Source organism: Trachurus trachurus (assembly GCF_905171665.1).
Source record: "Trachurus trachurus genome assembly, chromosome: 1".
NCBI lineage: Eukaryota > Metazoa > Chordata > Actinopteri > Carangiformes > Carangidae > Trachurus > Trachurus trachurus.
In genome coordinates this window covers 17,279,784-17,300,474 of record NC_139891.1, presented here as the reverse complement: position 1 = coordinate 17,300,474, position 20,691 = coordinate 17,279,784, and the positions used below count along the sequence as shown (strand labels likewise).

At 43.4% G+C, this 20,691-nt stretch overlaps 1 long non-coding RNA gene across 1 annotated transcript; it reads right to left on the bottom strand.

Annotated features, from left to right (window-relative positions):
- Positions 1–1,684: 1,684 nt before the first annotated feature.
- Positions 1,685–20,479, bottom strand: LOC310995044. The gene is made up of 3 exons (XR_014595815.1): positions 20,403–20,479; positions 3,212–3,299; positions 1,685–1,724 (listed from the first exon to the last, which is right to left on the bottom strand). It is a non-coding gene; the product is annotated as an uncharacterized lncRNA (long non-coding RNA).
- Positions 20,480–20,691: the final 212 nt, after the last annotated feature.

Genomic DNA, 20,691 nt, shown 5'->3' with positions numbered 1-20,691 from the left:
CATTGTTGTTTGACTCAAACAGTCGCTTCAGCGCTACGTCACACCTCAGAAAGTCCCGCCCGGCGATCCTGATTGGTTCATTATTTTTTGCTCCGGGGAACAAGTTTGCATTGGCCTCGAGTCCAGACCCTTGTGTGAAGCTGAGCGTAGCGCCTCTGGTGGAGCTTTGCGGAACTACAAGGGTCTGGCGAGAGCCAGGCTAGCTGTAATGTACTGTAGGTGGGAAATGCCTCATGGTGGAAATATGTACCAGCATGCAAAACATGTTAACTAATCTAGGATGTTATTCTTCTGATTTGGTTTCAACTGTCACCAGGGCCTGGAAAAATTAAATATCTGATCATCTCTTTGAGGTGCTGCAGCATCTTTAGTCTGTCTTTCTCATCTCCATGCTCTGTTCTCCCAGTACTGGCTCTTTTGATTTTGTTCAAATTAAAATTGCTAAAAGCTCTGAAATGAGTATCAGATGAGTGAGATTTGTGTTACATGATGAATTTAGTTTTTATCAGACGTTTGTATGCTGAATCTCTTTCTGCCTCGCAGTTTCTTTACAATGCTGCTGTATGTGAAAAGCCATCTGAGTGGAAACGTAAAAGTTGATGTGTTGTAACATCGGCCGGTAAAAGGTGCAGCACTGTATTCTTGTTAAATCACTCATTTCACCATTGTTAAGTTTTATTATGCGCCAGTTAGCCTGAAACTTGTCTTTGGACTGCTTCACTGTTACCTGCCTGGGGACTGACACTGTTAACTTGACATCACTGACACTGCCATTTGTGCCTTTCAGTTTCCAGTGTTCTTCTCTGAGCGAATTCCACTTCAGATGATGTGCATTTGTGCTATAGCCAGAAGGCCTTCAAGTTCATTTTATTGAAACCTGTCTGTATATGCTGCAACAGCAGAGGGGGCTTGTAGCCTTGTAGAGAGAGGGAGAGAGAATGTGCAAAGTGTGTTGACCTGTCTCATACAGGGCTGATGCGAGCTGTCTCACATTCAGCACCGGCACAAACGTTGCCTTAACGTTATTAAACGTTGCTGTAAGTGTTAATAGACTGCAAGAAACAATGAAATTTTGTGCAATACCAACACTCCCTCGCTGAAAAATTCAAGTCCTGCCCACAGAAATGCAATTAACCACTCTAAATCTTTAATCACACACACACACACAGGTCATCTCAAGTGTACTGAATGCATTAAAACCTCCTGTAGTGTAGCCCATAAATAACATGAACATGACCAGAACTGACTGATCCTACTAAGAATTGCTGCCTGTGTATTCATAACCAAATGTAGTGTCCGGTAGTGTTATTTTGTGCAGTACAAACACAGTTGCACCAGGTTATTTCAGGTTATTTGTGTCTGAAAGTAGTGACCAACAAATCCTCTACAATTAAGTAATTTTTGCTGAAACTACAGTACGCAGCTATTTTAAGACAGCTACCAACAGAGAAGAGAAGCTAGGCTCTAACAGATGGTTGGTTTTGTTATTATTATTTGTTGATGATAACAAACATGGAGAATATTGCCAGGCTTATTTCTTTCATTCTTGAATGATAGCACTGCGGATTTTCAAAACTACCAACTAGGAGCATGAAGGGGTACTAAACAAGCACAAGCACAGCATGTTTTCAAGTGTGTGTGTGTGGGTGTGTGTGCCTGTGTGGTTTGGTACCTGACAGGAGGTCGTTGGTCACAGTTCAGGTTCAGGCGGCTCAGCTGCAGATCTGAACACAACAGGAAGAAAAAAGTGCAAGAATGATGAGAAGAAGAAGAAGAAGGATGTAAAGAATCCTGAGTACTTCTTGGGTTGCCCTCGGAGACCACATTCATCCATGTGGAACCCAACAACAGCAGCTGGTTTCTATGGAGACAACACCATACTGTGAAGCAGCGAAGGCAACGCAAAACGCTATAGGAATAAAAATCATAGTACATGCACTGGTTCTTTGATTCACTGTCCCTCGCTTCCTGCACTATCACCCAGACACTTTTAGATCCGAGCAGAGCAGGACGGACCGAAGAGGACAGGCGGACCACAAAACACTGCAAACCTTAAACCCAGTAATGTAAACTGAATGCACTGGATGTAGGCAATCCTTCTCTGTTAACATGACCAGGCACCACACCAGTTCAACATAATGTTAGAGATCAGGATGTAAATAGATGTAAACACTGATAACAGATCCAACACTCACTATTATCACCTTCACTGTTCAAAGTTGCTATGGTAGTACCGAACAGGTAAAGACAGAATGGCACACCAAGAAGTGTTGCTGACCTGGATGAGATATTAAAGGAGAATTCCAGGCATTTTCTAAATAACGCTCTACAGCTCTAGGTCCCCCAGTGCTACCATAGGAAAAGACCCAAGAAAAATATGTGTAGCCAGGACCTAGCTCACCTCCTGCTAACTGCACTACATTGCAGTTAAACAGCAAAGTAATGGGGGCACAACTTTAAAACCGTGACTTTGGCCTCTATTATGCTCAAAATATCACTACACATGCCTTGCAACATCCACCAGTGCCTTATCACACAACACTGAGGCCATCAAATTCAAAATGTTCCTCCATCTCTTCAACATCGTATCTGGACATATTCTCCTTCTTCCACTTTCTGCACCGATGCAGACTCAAATTAACAGAGTTTATGCACAGTGTCAGTGGTGTGTGGGCACTGGTGGATGTTGCAAAGCATGTGTAGTGATATTACTTCGCTGTTTAACTGCAATGCTGCGCAGCTAGCAGGAGGTGAGCTAGGTCCTGGCTGCACATATTTTTCTTGGGTCTTTTCCTGTGGTAGCACTCGGGGACCTAGAGCTGTAGAGCGTTATTTAGAAAATGACCGAAATTCTCCGTTCAGTTGTATAGGTGAATTTAAAAAGTACAAAACTTAACGATTTGGCTCATGTATTTACGATGGAAAAGCTGCTTAATTACCTCAAACAAGCATGGCATTCACAAGTGTTGTTGAGCTATAGCCACTGGTTATCCTAGTGTGTGCTATCATAGCTTAGTTGATGCTTGAAGCTGAAGTAGAAGGAAGGATGCTCTGAATTTATCTGAAGACCATCCCTTTACCATAACTCAATATCATCTTATATTATAGCAAAGCTTTAAAAATCTGATAGAAGAACCAGACCTATATTTTCAGACGAGATGAAGGGGGAACAAAAAAAAAAAAAAAAGCTTGCAGGGTTTACAAGCCTTACCAGAGAACTACAGATGAGTGCATCCATACTGGTAGTCAGTGGTTCTCTCTTCATCCAATCAGGAGGGCTGTAGTGAAGCAGCAGCGTCCTGAGGGAGAGACAAACATAAAGTAGGATTAATGAGATGGAGAGAGGGAGGGGTGATCGGAGAGGGAAAGAGGACTGCAGGACACCAGAGGGACAAATAATAAAGACGCATCAATTATTCACAACCTTGATCAAACATTAATACACAAGGTACGTGTGTTTGTATGTGTGAGAGAGAGAGAACATAAGGCTCATTTTGTGTAGCACTCATATTTCTTTCTTTGGTGCAGTCTTTGCCAACTCTTCACTGACTGGAACCATCGTAAACTTAATGCCACAGGAGACTTGTAAACTCCCTCTACTCTGCTTCCAACACACATAAACACACACACACACCACACACACACACACACACTACTGCATAATGCAGTCAAGACTTGTGGACAGTTCTCACCAATATGCAACCTCTACAAGACGTGGAGAAAAAGAAAATGAGCTTAGTTCGATTGGACCATATAACAAGTCCCACTTATCCCTGGCTCAGAGACTGGAAAAAACACCTGGAATGATTTTGGGGGAATAAAATTGTGGGAACAATGGACATAGCTAACTCAACTAACAGCTGACAATGGCCCTTGCTTGCTATGAGTTGATTCCAAATCACTGGCAATTCTTCATCCTCCTTCAAGGTGACCATCTCTAATCAGACAAAGCCCTGCAACAAGTCATAGCTGCAGGGATGAAGTCAAAAGTGCACTCATGGTTGCAAAAACAGTCTGACATTTTTAAATCCATGATGGTCGGCAATAAGCCATCATCAGGGGTTGGTAATCAGGCAAATCTTCAAATGGTAGTAATAGCCAGTGGGTTTTCAAAGTTATTGGCCTAGATACTGCAGCTGGCTGATCAGCGCGATGCTTTAAAGGCAGCCATTTGGAGAGGTCTCCTTCTTTAAGTTCACTTCACTCTGCGTTAATTCTTCTCATTTGTCTCCATAATGACAAAATTCACTGCAGATTTTGTCCTCAACTGCCAACATAAGGACTAAACCACTACTACTTTTGCTGGCAGGGCTCTTTCACTCCCTCGGCTTTTCCTTTTATGACTTCATCTTCAGCCTTGAATGCTTTTTTTGCAGTCTTGAAGGATGATGAACAGACCGATCAGCACACACAACCAACTGCAGATTTTTAGTGATGTCTTATGCACTTACTTGTACTTAATGCACTTATGTTCAGTACATTAGTTTAATCTGACAAACACATTCTCACATAATTCTTAATATACATGGGGGCCATAGAGCTTGCAGCAGCTGTGGTGCATGCTGTGATCTACATGACAAGGGAAGGACAAGAAAGTAAATATACAGCTGTGGACTGTAATACTCTGCACAGAGAAATCTTAGTACTAAATTTAGGGGTAGTAGTATCTTTGTGAGTTGTTGTTTTCCTGACTGTTTGAAGGAGAGTGGATGGTTTGCAGTCTGTCACCTTCAGTAAGTACTGTACCACTGTTGTTGATATGTAATTAGCCTAACTTTACACTTTTGGGGGGTTTTCATTGCTCACAATGTGAAGGTCTCTTTTCAACAAATTAATAAATCTGTCACACCGCTTCATAACTAAACTGAGCAAGTACAGTGGTGCATTTTGATTTCTAGCAGTGAAGGCCACTTAAAGTCAACATTTTGAGTCCAGGAAGTTGAAAACAACATTTTCTTTGAAGCTCTGGAGGCAAATGGAAACATCAGGTATTGTAATCAAGATATGGGAATTTGGAAATAAGAATCAAAGGAACAAAGGAAAATACAAAATTTGTGTGTTTTTCTTCCCAACTTCTAAAAATGTACAAAGGAACAACAAATGCACAATGAATGTCCAGGATTATATAACTTTCTTCTTCTTCTTTTTTTTTACCAAGGTTTTATAAGTCACAGCCTCTGTTGAATCACCTGACTCACTGAAGCACTGGTGATACTTGATCTAACCCTATACAGTTAAACTAATCCTGTACTCAGCCAATAGTGCTCACAAACATAACAGCAGACCAACAACATCTGGTTTGTCTAAAAACACTAGGTGTTACACAGTGGTAAAAAAAAGAAAAGAAGAAGAAGTAAACCATCTGAAGCACAGCTGTATAATTTGAACCCCAGAACCAGCTGTACATACTGTAATGTCTTCACTAATGGTTTAAAACTCCATAGAGCTCAAGATTTTATTCTCACTCTGGATAAAAAAATAATCATAAAAATAGCAATCAAAATGTTGCATTCTGGGATTAAGATTACATGGCATGTTAGTTCCTTGACTCTTGCTGCAACAAGTCTACATACCAGGCAATGTGTGTATGCGTCAGAAAGTATTTGTATGGAGGGGTGTCTACACTAAAGAAATGTGTGAATCATTTGCCATGAAAAATGACTACCGTCTCCCTTTACAGGAAATCAGAGTTCATATCAAAGATTACTTAAGGAGTTATTGTAATTCATTCTCACTGTTCCAATTTTGTTTTTTTTCGCTCCACGCTGGCTGCATTATGAATCTCTGTGATTATGGCATACCTAAACATTCCTAGGCCTCAGAGGCTCTTCACATTCATATTTAGCACGTAATGCAGCCTTGATCTGCAAGCCAAAGTTAAGGAGTGATCTGTGAAGTATGGATGACCCGACTGATTAACCACTGATCATTACGTGACAATTTTCATTAAAAATACGTCATCAGGGGATGAGAATGAATGCTTCACCTTAAAATGGATCACCTGCTGTAGTTAATACAGGTGCTGCAACTAAAAAAAAAATGCTGTTTATCGGCCATGTGGAACAAAGTGTATGAGCTGATGAGCAATTTGTGATACAAGTTAAGAATGATCATATCGGCTGTGGATCATCAACGTCACACAGTAACTATCAGGGCATCTCCTCTGTGAAGATTGCCTTTTTTAAACTCCACAACTCTCGATTATCTTAACACACACACACACCACCCTCTGAAGCTTCATAACTCAGAAACAGCTTTCACATGTGCAGTACTCCTCCCTAAAACCTGCAAACACATTTTGATGCATAAATCATGGCGGTTTGTTACCACGCTGACCTCATAGTGATTGTTTCCTTGCATACTGGAGTACAGCCAAAACAACAAAAAAGTGTTACCGACCAAACGCTAACTACAGACTGCGCTTTAAATGCCATATCATTTCTTTGGCCTATACAGACAGATGTAAAAACGCAAAATGTAAAGTCTCCACACTTGGGTGGAGCTACAGCTCAACAGCAGCACAGTATGCACAATAACTAACTTTCAATCCCCACTACATCTGGGTTTTGGCTTCAAATTGGACACAATGACAGCGATAGCAGCGGCTGTGATGTTCTGGGTCGGGCCTCAGCGCCCATGAAGGGTTCCCTGCAGGCCTCTGCTGCGGATGAGGGGGTCTGCGCATAATTACAGGGCCCCTCTGTGGGCAGGGCAACACTGGCACTGACACACAGAGGGACTAACACTTGTTCACAAACATAAAATACTAAATATGAGGGTGAACCTTCCTCATGGACTTCCATGTAAACAGTTAAATGCACAGACACAGAGACAGACAGGCAGACCCCTCATTTTTAATCACAGCCATACCAAGGCTCCAGACTAACTATTTTTACTAGGAGCACACATGTTGCCCCTAACTTAACATTTTAGGAGCTGCACAAGCAGAAAATTTAGGGGCGTTTACCGTAAATCAACTTGCAAAGCAAATATTCACATTTCCTTTTCATTCATGATCCTCACACACACACCGGCCACCTGTAATGACAACAAAAAAAAACACAGCAAATCTACTGGTTGCACATGCGCAAGTGCCTGCCTCAAATTTTAGGGGCAAAATGCCCCCATGTCTGGAGCCCTGAATACACACCCACTGACACACACACAGACACCGGGAGGGGGACGTAATAAGATCTAGGATGTGTCACAGCATGACAGTGACCTTTGACCTCTGACCCACTGGCTAAGTCTGAGTTTGTGCTGCTGCATGTGTGTGTGTTGTTAGTGTGCATGCACAAGTGTCGTATATGCAAGACCCCCCCCCCCAACACAAGTGCCATATGTATGCTGGGGGGTCTGGCTCCTGAAAGAATGAAGGAAGCAGCTGCTGCACACAGTCCACCTCTCTCTGTGTCTTTGTACGTGTGCTGTGTGTGTAACCGTTGGCGTACACCAGACACTGGTCTGAGTGAGCCAGAGACAGATTGCTTTTTAAATTCATATGCCAAGTGGATGCCTGCCAACACTTTGATAGGTCTCTCATCCCTCCTTCCTGCCCATCCCTCTCAAGGTTTCTCGCAATTCCAGTTCCTTTGCTAATCCCGCTTGACTTTTACCTCTTTCCTTTATCCCGTTTTCTTTCCCCATTTCCTCTCTTCTCCTCTCCTTCCTCCGCTCGATTCTTCTTGTAGCTATAACCCCTCTTGCTCTCCCTCTTTTCCTTTGTCTACAAGAGAATTGCTGTCTTTTCTCATTAAAAGTGAAGAAGGTCTGTAAACTCTCATAAAACCACCCGTTTCTCTCTACAACCCTGATTTACAGCCACTCTTCCCCTCCTCTTCTGCTCTCCCCCTCTGCTCGTGAGAAACCCCATCTGTTACCAAAAAAGACTTGACAAGAAAGCAAAACTGTCGCAGCTAGAGGCCCAGTCATCGAAAACAAAATGGATGGATTCATGTCAACAAAGAAAAGCATGCAGAGTGGAAAACGCAACTGGGTGTTTTTCTAACTTTTGGATTAGGACGTGAACTTGTAAGACAGCTGCACAATACCAGGCAATCTTCCCAGATCTTTTTTGGCTTTATTTTGATTGGCTGCGGAGAAGTCCACCACATTTAGCTGCTAACTTCCTCCACTATGAGGCTATAGGAAGTTGCGCCACTGCGGACCAAAGACATATAGCATAACTATCACTGGACAGAGCTTTCACATTCCATCCACTATTTCAAGCTTATTCTTTTCTATCCTATAGAACATTATGTAATCTATACTGTTTCACTTTTGTGAGGCATGAACTGTTTTCAATATTTTGCTATACTGTATATTTAGCTGCTAGACTCCTGATCAAACTAGCAGAGACAATGTTTAGCTCAATTACACCGACTTCCTGTATTATTTTGAATTGATCATTTTAATTTAAGGCAATTTTGATTGTAAAGAAACCTCTAAATGGCTTGGAACCCCTGTTGTTTCATATGCATCTGTGATATGATCCCCAATTTTGGTGATTTTTTCCAATGGCCAGAACTTCAAATGGTCCTGCAAGCTGTAGAATAAAATAAAAAATAATTTAAAAAAAAGCATTTTATAGTTTTCAATTAGTTTTTCAACTGCTTCTCTACACCTTTGTTTATCACCATTTCACTTTTACAAACAAAAATTACTTATGTCATTTTCTTGTTTCTGTTTTTCTTTTTTGTAATAACACTGAGCTACATTCAGGCAGAAGTTTTTACATATGGTATATTTATTTAGGGTTATTCTTAGTTATCTAACATGAAGAGTATGCAGCTACAAGCAGATTCATGATGAATGAATGTTGCTGTAGTCAGTGGAATAACACACCAAAAAAAGAAATATCAGGCCTCAGCTCTGCCAACAGACGGATGATGACCGGACCAGTCTGCTGCTACATTTTCCGGGATAAAAGTCCACAAAAAGAAGGAGGGAAGCAAGCAGGGAAGAAAACAATAGCCACAACAGCCAACAATAGCCGATCCAGAATAACAGCGGAAGAGCAAGGTGTGTGTGTGTATGTGTGTGTGCATGCCTGTGTGTGTGTGTGTATCCTTGAATTGTCAATAAAGGGAAATAACAGAGACAAAGTAACACTTTGACTGAGACTGCAGCCAAAACAAACAATATTGTGTACAGACAAACAAACTCACTCACTCACACACACACACACACACACACACTGGAGCTCTGTGGTCTGAGGGTTTGAGCCTGCTCCCATGGCCATACATCGTCCTTACAGCAGCAGTGTACAGTGAGTGTGAAGGACAGACAGAAATAGCTCCACTATAATTTCACTTCAGAGTTTAAAGAACGCTGTAAGACCGAGTCTTCCTGTTACTGTAGCTTGTGTGAATTTATGAATGTCTCAATGTGCTGTATACATACAGCTGAAGTATCAGCTTTCACTGGCATGAGCAGGAAACCGCTGGAAGAAAAGGAAAAGAAAAGAAAGCAAGCAAGTGAGGAATTTTCAGGGTGTGCCAAAGAATCTCAGGCATGTCTCTTTTTTTTGGGGGGGGGGGGGGGGGGGTCAGAGTGACTGGGGGGCAAAAAAACTCATCTAATTGGTCAACAAAAGAAGAAGACAAAACACGGATACACATGCTCACACCCACACCCCTCAGGAGTGAAGATAAAAGATGACCATTTGTGAGCGCATGTGTGTGCATGTACCATTCACTGACCTGAGTAAACTATAGGATCTGCAACAAAAGGGAACGACTGAATGAACACGTTTCACCAATGAGAGAGAATACAACAATGAGGTTACTAATTAACCTGCAACAATCAACGGCTCCCTGACGGTGAAACAGGATGTTGCGGGGTAAAAGGCAGAGCAGTGAGGTCGACTCCCGCTAACTTGGTCAAGACGCTACTGAAGGTGAAAGAGGTCAAAGAGTTTTCTAACAGTATCAGAAATCTCATCCCACACACACATTCACAGACTTTGAAATCCTGTGACGTGGAAAAAAAGAAACATGTCAGAAGGAAACAGAAGCCAAGAGATGATTTCCTGGATTTGGGAAACTTGGGAGCGAACTCGTGCGCTGTGGCTGTAACCCCTCCCCCCAATCCCTGAGATATCCCCCCCCCCTCTTTTCCTCCCTGCTTCACCCAGCCTCTCTTTTTCCTGTGGGTGAGGGGAGGTTGAGGGAGAGGAGAGGAGAGGAGAGGAGAGGAGAGGAGTTACACCACCGACACAGCGACACCAAGCACAACACAGCCAGGAGGAGGGAGGTCCCGGTTCAGACCCTGAAGCCTCTACTCTCTCCGTGGAACACACATGAGCCGGCCGCGCAGTCAGCGTGACTTCGCCACTTCGCCATAATGAGACCACAGCTCTTTCCTGGACACGACACTGAAGTCAACAAGCAGTGCCAGGAGTAGAGTCAGAGAACAACAATGAAAGCCACATCTGCATTTAAGTTTGTCATGCGCTGGTGGTTCCTGCTTTTTCTTATCTATGAATATTCTTTTCTGTTTTCATGTGCAGTTTGTTTTTTTCTTCAGAACACCTCACATGCAATTACCTACCTATGTTTTTCCTATGAGACTCATATTTTGATGCCTCTGATCATCATCCGTGACTTCAAAATATCAGATTTCCACACAGTTGGAGAAATATAATAATACATTTGCTTCCTGGTCCCAGTTCTGTTGTATAAAAAGCATACCATCTCCCTTGCTGATGACAACACCACCTCCCAAAGAGTCAATTACGCTGAACAAAAGCAGATAGGGTTGTACCAGCATCCAGGTCACATGAAGTTCGAGAGCAAACGGCAGACTTTAAGTAGACTCGAGGTCTACTCATAGTCTAGCATCTCATGATGACTAAAATGATCAATGTTTAGGGGGCAGCCCTGACTACTTCTGGATGAAGTAGTAGATGGATTTATCTCAACAGAATTTAGAAATGATCATCAAAAGGTCAGAGGCAGAGCCTTAACTCAATGCTTAGTTGAAACACCTTTTTACAACGATTACAACCTCAGGTCTTTTTGTGTATCACACTAGCTTTGCACATCTGGATTTGTTTTTTTTCTGTCATTCTTCTCAGCAGATCCTCTAAAGCTGTGGACAGTCACTTAAAGGTCTCTGTCTCTAGAGATTTTCTTTTTGATTCAAGGCAGGGCCACTTAAGGACACAGACAGAGTTGTCCCAAAGCTAGTCCTGTGTTGTCTTGGTTGACTGCTCGGGATAATTGTCCTGAAAAGTGAAGCTTAAAGCTAGGATGAGATAGTGAGGGCTCTGGAGCAGGTTTTCATGAGGGGTACCTCTGATGTAGCCAGGCTAGCGCCGCCTACTGGTTCCGGCAAATTTAATTTGCCTCAACCATGTAGTCAGGAAACTAGCAATGCGTTTCGGTTTGCGGACGGAGCAATCAGCGAACAGACGGGTAAGTGAAGGCGATGACGTTGAACTCAAGCGCTCAAGATTAACCTATGAGCTTAACCGGTGTATAGCACACGTGACCACCAAGCAGCAGCGATTAGTTGAAGCAAATGTAAGCAACCGCCTCCCGGAAGCAAACGAATCCCTATGGCTCGTGTTCAGACGCTATATGAAATGTAATGAAGTAAGCGGCTGATGCATCAGGCTACCTCTGATGCTGCCAGCACCAGGCTTCACCACTGGGATGGCACTGGGCAGATGATGAGCACTGGCTGGTTACCTCCAGATATCGAGCTTAGAATTGAGGAGAGCATCTTGTCACTCACAGTCTTGGAGTTCCTTAGGAGTCTTATTTGAAAACTCTAGCAGCTTATGTTCAAGTTCTTCCCATCTCTACTCATCATCTAGAGTGACCATCAAGTTCTTGGTCAAATCATTTTTTGAGCAAAGTTAAACTGGTAATTCAAACAGTTGCTCCATGGCAACCTTCATATCATATACTGTATGACGTTTCACAAGTGTCAAGCACCCAGACGTTGCCAATGCAAGGAGCACACCAACCAGACACAAGCCAAGAGTTAGGCTACATTTTGTGCTTTGACCTATAGTCCATTAAGACGACCAACCTGTGACAGTTGAGTAAATTTGCCTGAGGGAGATCTATGGTCAACAAACACAACTCTGACCTCTTACAGCTTGGTTAAGCACTGCTAATAATGCATTTGAAAACAGATCATAAATTCCTCACCCCAACACACACTTGACGTTTCTCCTCAGTCTGAAGCATATAGGATCAACATCTTAAATGCTTGATAAGGAAACTATTAGCAGTACTTTTGAATATGGTTATATTTCTTTTACAGTTGGAAAGGAAGCTTCAGTTTCTTTTATCAGCAAAGATACGTCTCCTGACACAATGTATCCATCCCTTATCTTCTGCTTGATTGCAAGCACTAGAGCATCCTTTTGTCTTTCTCAGTAGACATGGAGGCAAATCATGTTCATTATATTAAACATATGTACATATTAAACGCATTTGCTCTCTCTCTCATTGAAAACAGACAGACAGGTGGACAGACCTGCACATGTAGAAAGGGCTTGTTAGATCTGTGGCGAGAGCCGAAGCGCTTGGAAGGACTGCGTATCCTATATATAGCTGAGATGTGACAGGACATCCGAGAGGACAGGGAAGTCTAGACACAAACGACATAGCTCCCACTCAAAGTGTGTGTATGTGTGTCTGAGTTCAACATGGCCTTGTTCTCTCACATTTCATTAGATAGGCTGTGGCAAGCCGCTCCATGATAATGTCACAAGACTATACTGATATCACAGCCTAGTCTGATCTGATTGCCTGAAAGTGTTGGCTTATTAGCAAAAAGAAAAACATGTCAGGGAGGAGGAGGACGGTGGAAAGAAGAAGAGACACTCGAAAAAGGAGACAGGAGGGAGGAAAGGGTACCAGCGTTAAGAGCAAGAGATGTCAGGAAAGAAACGGATCAGAAAGAGAGAGTGACTCATCAGAAAAGGAATGTCCCATCTCTGCCAAAGGAACCACAGACACCGCTGCAACGATCGCTCCCTCTCCAACACTTTAAATCATCCCCTCCCTCACTCGCCGTCTCTTCCTCTTACACAATGGCTGCCTCTTTCTCCCTCAGTCCCTCTCCCTTTCCCACCAATGCAAAGTTATCGTTGTCGTTTCCCAAAATTAGCAGAGCGTTCTTCTCGGACAGGACTCTGGTTTTGGATAGCGATGACACAGCGAGCTGACCACGGCTGGTGCACCAGCACTGCTGTTTGGAGCAAACACACACACACACACACGGGACCAAGAACGCCTCTCCACTTGTTTTGCCAAGTCAGTGCAAAGCCAAGAGGCAAATTCCAGCACTGTGTGGTTTATCAAAGTTACACTGCTCAATTAATTTCAATTCTAGCCTACAAAACCCTATAAAACTCTTTATGTTAATGTGGTTTTATGAATCACCATCAACAACATTAAGACCAGGTTGGCATCTCTTCACAATGCTTGCCACAGATGTTCACTTATTATTATACTCCCACCACAGGATATGATGTAAAAAAGTAAGAAACAAAATCTGGTCAGAAACCCAATTCATCACAATGACTGTGACCATGATTCAACATTCCTATCACCTGTCATCCTGTGCATTCATCGCACAGGAATTTGTTTCATACTGTTCACACACTCTGGGCGTGTGAAGGTTAATTGTTTCAACAGAAGTGCAGACGATTGTTAGCCTGCAAACGCTACAGTGAGCTATAGGCTTGTTCCAAGGCTTGTTTTATAGAGGAGGTGGGCCGCCTCTCCTAAAACACAGACCACCTCTGCTAACACAAACAACTTCACGAACTTTGTCAGATAAAACAATAATATTTCAGGGAAAGCAACAGGGGTCTCATTTCACACAGAAAATGTTACATATATCATGTCTGTCTATTGTTTTGGCAGCGGTCCAATAAGTTAAGTCAAATTGCCTCCACATCTGTTGAACAATTTCCTGAGGAAAACCTTGGTCAGCTTTACCACGGCAGGAGTTGACTCTGTGCTCCAACACATGTAGGGCTACAGTTCATCTTTCAGTTACATTCTTTATTAAATCTTTTAACTATTTCATATATTAAAAGTACAGTTCCAGTTCTGATAGCAGTTGCAGCCATGTCTCTGACACTGCCCTACAATACTGGAAATCAGCAAGTAGGCAGGTCTGTACATTGATTATGATACCACATAATGTTGTGATAAACGTTATGCTGTAGTTTTACATCCGGATAAAATGGCAATTCCTCTGCACCATTGCACTGTGCCACTGACGATGAGTGTTTTTTTCTGGTATATAGCATAACAGGTGGGTCACACTCCGGAGTCCGGACCAAGATTAGAGCTGAGATCAGGCCCAAAAACCAGCCTGACCCTACCCGAGTACATAAAATATAAATATAACATTTCTGATTATCACACGATAGCTTACTCTCCAGTACCCAGACAAATCCTGGAGGTCTTGGCCCAACCCTGCCAAATCTCGGGCAAACAATCAAACAACAAACCTAGATGCTGTCCAATCCACATCCACACATGAATTACTGAGAATTAGTGGGTTTTGTTTTAACCTGTGAAATTCTTCTAGCCTTTCCACTGGTCACACAATGCGACACAGAATTACTGTGACTCATGTCAGTGAGTGAGATCCACACAGTGAGATGACAGACAGTCTGAGAAGTATGTCATTGAGTCTCAGCTTCATATGACAGCTTGCACATGACCTACCACTGCACCCTCTCTCTCCTGTCACTCTCCTGCTCGTCTGCCCTCACTTGCACTCCAAGTCTTTTTTTTCTGCTTTCACCTCTCTACCATCTTCTGCCACTCACTTCCAGAAGAATTTGATGCACTTGTTGATGTCAGGAGATATTTCCTCCTAGGTAATGTTGGGTGTAGCCCGTTGATATTAATGATCATGTGGAATTTTAGCTGCAGCGTTGGTAATCTAGCGATGGTAGTGCACTGCTGCTGACTGAATGTGGGGAAAACACTGTGTATGCATGTGCTGCCTTTCAAATGTAAAAGCCATAAAGTGGAAGAAAGGCTGACATGGCAAAAAGCACAACAGTTCCTGAGTTAAAATGTATGCAGCAAAGAAAGCTGCAACCTGCATTAATGCCAGGGTGTCAACAATGTATTGGAAAGGGCTTTACTGTTATGTATGATGTATCCAATCACCTATTTCTCCCAACTAGATTGCAAGTATCGATGGCCTTACAAATCGGTATGCTGGTTATTACTAGGCGTCAACCGATTATCGGCATGGCCGATAATATCGGCCCATATTCCGCATTTTTACGATAATCAGCATTGGCCATTTTTCAGCGATAAAATATATTTATTTTAAAATGCACTACTTTGGCTCCTACGCAGCCGTCTCTCTGCCTGAAGTCACCGCTCTTGGCTGCAACAATGTCCCGCCCATGCACAGCCCCCACTGAACCAAGATTTGTGTTGGAGTTTGTGTTATTCTACAAACATTTAAGGTATTTTTATCACAAATTTTCACAGTGTACAAAAAAAAAAAATAGTAGTCCCAGGTGTGTCATTCTAAATTTTGACACCAAAATTTTCTTTTTTACTGCAAATGAATATCGGTTCCAAATATCGGTTATCGGTTTCCTTGATTACTAATACTCTGTATCAGTATCGGCCCTGAAAAAAAACATTGGTCGAGTTATTCCAATGCCTGACTGAATAATATCACCAATGAACTTCATCATTGTCAAATACGTCTTATGACCTTCCAGACAAGCTACAAACTACAAGCACACAAAATCTAAGCAGTGATAAGTGAAAGCAGAACAAAGTCCTCGTAAATGGTTTAATGGTGTTTTTAAGGCTACAGAGGAACAATGAGAGTCTAATATGTTTTGGCTTTAATTATTGTCCTATGTCAGTGGAGTATGCAGATAAATTATAACTATTACGTAATCATTCCCGACATCGTTACATGATTAGTGTGTGAGGTGTTTTGAATAGCAATACTAAATTCTTTCTAAATCTCAGTGTACTGTAAATATTTACTTGGCATGGAGCCTGTTAAGAAGTGAACATTTATCTACTCAAGTGTTCCTTGTAACAAGGACGGAGAATCAGAGGAGTGAGGTACAGACTACCAACTCTGAGTTAATCCTTATTTTGGACTGCAGTAGACCAATTTACAGAGGCACCTGGATCTCTTAGCCCTTACAGCCTCTTTTATCATATTCTGGTTTTCATGTTGCATGACGATGTGTTTGAAAGTCAGGGGTGTTAGAGAGAGAGAGAGAGATAGATAAAGGCAGAAAGCCCTTATGCAGCTGAACTGAGAGTGATGGGGGCATACGTGTGAAAGTGCAGCAATGTGGAAAAGACAACATCAGAAACAGAAACATATAAACAAAAGAGCGGGGAAAGTATGTGTACATGTGCACCCGGCGTGCGAGCACAGGCGTCAATTTGAGCCTGTGTGTGAGGTTTCCTTTAAATGTGGGAGACTTGTCTGCCCTCGTCTGCTCTGCTTCCACAGGTAATTTGTAGGCAGAATAACATGCATACTGACAACCCAATCACAAGGCAGACTTGACAGCAAGAAGACAGCCGATCAGTGAGGCCTGCCAGGAGCTGACACATTACACAGCACCATGCGCGCACACACAGACACAGACACACACACACACACACACACAGATCAAGAAAGAAAGAAAACAAAGACGCCAAGTAAAACTGAGCAAAAAGAAGACAGTGGGGAACAAGCATGTGGGTGAAAAACTGTCAGAGAGAGTGAGGTAGACAGATAGACAGAGGGACAGATGGAAAGAGAGAAAGGGGGCCCTATCATTCAGTTTCACACCCTACAGGATGAACAGGGCCTCTGTGCTCCTTCTCTGTTCAAACACACCTCACGGCTGTCTGCTCCCTGCAACAACAATGCACAGATACACACACACACACTGCAGCCAGTTTGACAGTGGGCACAATAACCCTATTGAGAGGCATCGATAGGGGGCTGAAAGAGAAAGTGAAGAGAATGAGATCGAGAAAAAGACTGACAACACACACACAACTCACATGCACCCAACATAATACACAAAAATAAACTGCAGCGTGGTTATCTTGCCAACTTGACAGCCTGGGATGAATCTTCACTCTGCTGTCCTTAATTCATCATTCATCTGTCCAATCTGGTCCGATTCTAGATACACACACACACACACACACACACACACACACACAAACATACAGTAGTATGCACATGCCCGGCCCGCACACAATACCACTGGTCAAGGGCGGACTAGTGGTATTGTTTCACAGGGGAAGCAGGGTGGTGATACCAGATCTCCAAAGTCTTTATCTGATTGCTCACACAACAACATCCACCACAGAGAAACATGCCCTCTTCCACAGGAGCGTGTACACACATGCACACTTTCACCATCCTTTCTAATCAGCTGTTGTGCATGACCTCGACCACACACAGACCAACAGGTTTTGACAAACAGGTGCTGCAAGGCAAGAAAGTCCCAACACCACACACAGACAACATAATTACCGAGCACTAGCTAAGATCATATTTTTGGGGACATGCTCACAGCTTCGCAAGCTGACGGCTTCCATTACTGACTGACTGCTATTTCTGTCCATGTGCAATGTGTATAGAATGTGCAAATTCACATGTGCCTCCTTGTTTTGATATAGTTACCTATGCAGAGGCCATCTTTAAAGTGAGGCACTAAGCTAGACAAACACACACATACTCAAGCATATACTGTCTGTCAGGCTTGGCTGAAAAAACTCAGCCCATAAATGTCCAAGTCACTTTTTCCATACTCAGCAACTCCTGATGTTGTATAGAAATGTTTCAGTGGAGAAGGAGGGAAAGTAAACGAGGAGGGGGGAGAGGTATGAAGTGAAAAGAGGGAGCAGAAAAGAGCAGGAGGAGAGGGGAAAAATATAAACCAACTTAACATCCCAGGAGCCCTAAGCAATTAGCAATGACATCATGTTCCTGCGCGCACATACACTGCTGCAGACCAGGGACAGGTCTGGATGAGGAGCAAGCCAGCAGGGCAAGGAGTTGGGAGGATAGGGAGGGAGGGAGGGAGGGAGGCGAGGTAGAGAGGCAGGCAGTGACAGAGAGGGAGAGAGGATGACGGTGCACCATTTCTACTATGGTGGTACGGTCAGTGACACATTCATTTTTGCAGCTTGCACTAATTAACTCGCTGAGCCGACACCACAGCACAAACCTTGTAAAAAAAAAAAGACACCACACAACCAACTGCCTATAATAAGAACTAACACACACTAAATAGGAAAACCGAAAAGATGTCATTGAAAAAACTCCATGTTTTAAAATACTTTATGATGAGTATACTTTATGAATACACCTCCCAAGAGCACGCACAAGGAAGCATTGGTGCAAAATATGTGACGCAAAACGAATGCACGAGAGTCAGCAGCATCACCAGGAGGGGTTGGCAGGGAGGTGGGGGGGTAGGAGTGTGGTGGGAGGTGCTGTCAAAAAACAGAAGGCAAGTCCTTTGGTGATTCATGTTGTTGTCAACAACTTCACAGTTCTTCCTGCCTCGACAAAAACACATACATGTGCTATGAACAGTTTCACAAGTTCTTGCATTGTTATGACAACACTCACCTGAAGTTAAAGGTAGTCAATAATAATTATTCCCCTTAGTCCTGATGCCCTGTCTCTGCCCCCTCTGCCCCCAGGCTGATCTAACAGGAAATGTATTCACGCCATTCATCAGATTCTTTAACTTGCAAAACATAAACAAGCAATTAAGTGGCTCCATGTTTGTATAAAACAAGCAGGCGAATTATCTCACAGGCCTGGCAAAAGAAAAACTACCAGAGGAAAGCTGGAAACGATTAGCTAGCTGTGTCGGGCCAGCACCATGCACCAGTACAGGCCTCGACCTCATCCCCTTGGGGCCGGCGTGGCCTATCGCCCCCAAGCCATTCCATGTAATGTGCACAAGTTTAAAGAATACCATCCTTTATGCCTGTTTGTTTCACAATGACCCTCTTTATTACTTTAATTATAGCTCTACGCAGAAACCAACATAGTGCAAGGCAGAGGACATGACTCAGGAGGTGGAGCATCTCTGGATAGAAACAAAAGGACATGTTAAACTGACCTGACAGGCTTCTTCTTCTTCTGAAAGTAGATTAACTTACTGCTTTTGTAAGCAAAATCATCCAGATCATATAGCCTAAGCAAAAAAATTATCTTTGCTTCATTTTTATATCACTTTTGGTTTGGAGTGTCAGTAAGACAAAGCAAGTAATGCCACAATGGGCTCTGGGAGTCTGGGACACCCATTAATGTATTTGCTTGTCCGTGTAACCACAGTGTCCATTGTGGTTGTGGGTTGGGGGTGTGTGGGGGTACTTCACACGACTGAGACAAACAACCTCAAATGTCTGTAGACAGGGGGGGGCTATGATTAGTAGGTTGTATCATAGCAATATATTTTCAAGGCTGTATAGGACGATTACTTAAACGTTAGTAAGAAGTAAAGTGTCACCATCCTGTTCAGTCTCTAGGTCCCTATACAGTAAGGCAGGCTATTCTGCCAAGGAAGAGTTGTCAAAAAAAAAGGTCATCACCAACCCCCCCCCCCCCCCCCCCCCTTTTTTTTTAACGCATTAATAAACCATAGTATGGGTAGATATTGGTAGATATAGCTAGATAGCCTACTGGGAGGTCTGAGGGTAAATACTGAACATTAGGGTTTTAAAGATTTTCTTGTCTGGTGGTTAACTTTTTGATAAATGGCCAACTGCTTATCAATTTACCAACCACTTAGCTGTCGTATAGGCCCCCTCTCTCTGTGTGTGTGTGTAGGTAATGTTCTGCTCGTGTCAAAAATGTTATTTCACGGTGGCGTCTAATTTCAAAGCGTTTTTCCACCTATGCCCAACGTAGGCTAATAAGCAAGTGGGGTTCAAGTCCTCGAGAGCTAACGTTAACGGCCGGGGGGCGGCTCGCGACAACACGGCTGCTGCTTCCATAACAACCGCTGCATTCCCCGACACAACGGCCGCCGTCACCGACACGACACAAATATGACAACAAACTCACATAAAAACACACACACACACACACACACACACACACACACACACACACACACACACACACACACACACACCCCCGCCGTGCTGCTCTTAAAGCCCCCCTCCGCTGCCTGTCTGTCGCAGCCTCTCCCCACCTCCCCAGCAGCGGCAGCGGCCCACAGCGATGCGCCGCCCGTCACAACAACATGGAAAGTTCCTCACGTTTCCAGGCGTTTCAATTAAAAAGGGGGAGGGGGGCAAGGAGGTGAAGGGTATCGGCACCGGAGCGGCCACAAACTCCCAGTATTAGAGCGAAAATATTCTCGGCATAGGCTGCTCTGCTGCTACCACATCACTCACCTCCTCTCCGGCGTGTTCACGTCCTTCTCGCTGCTCTCACTGCTCTGCTCTGGTTTCTCTCCTCCCCTCCGCTGCTCCGCTCGGCTCTCTCCGCTTGTTTCTTTTCTCCTCCCTCCCAGATGCCGCTGTTCTCCGACAGGGGGAACAGGGGGACGCTGCTCCGGAAGCAAACGTTCATCTGTGATTTTTTTTTTTTTAACTCACTTCTCTTATTATTTAGCCACCTTACACATAGTGTAATACAGTGATGCACCTAGACTAGGCTATGTGAAATATAGTCATAGACAAA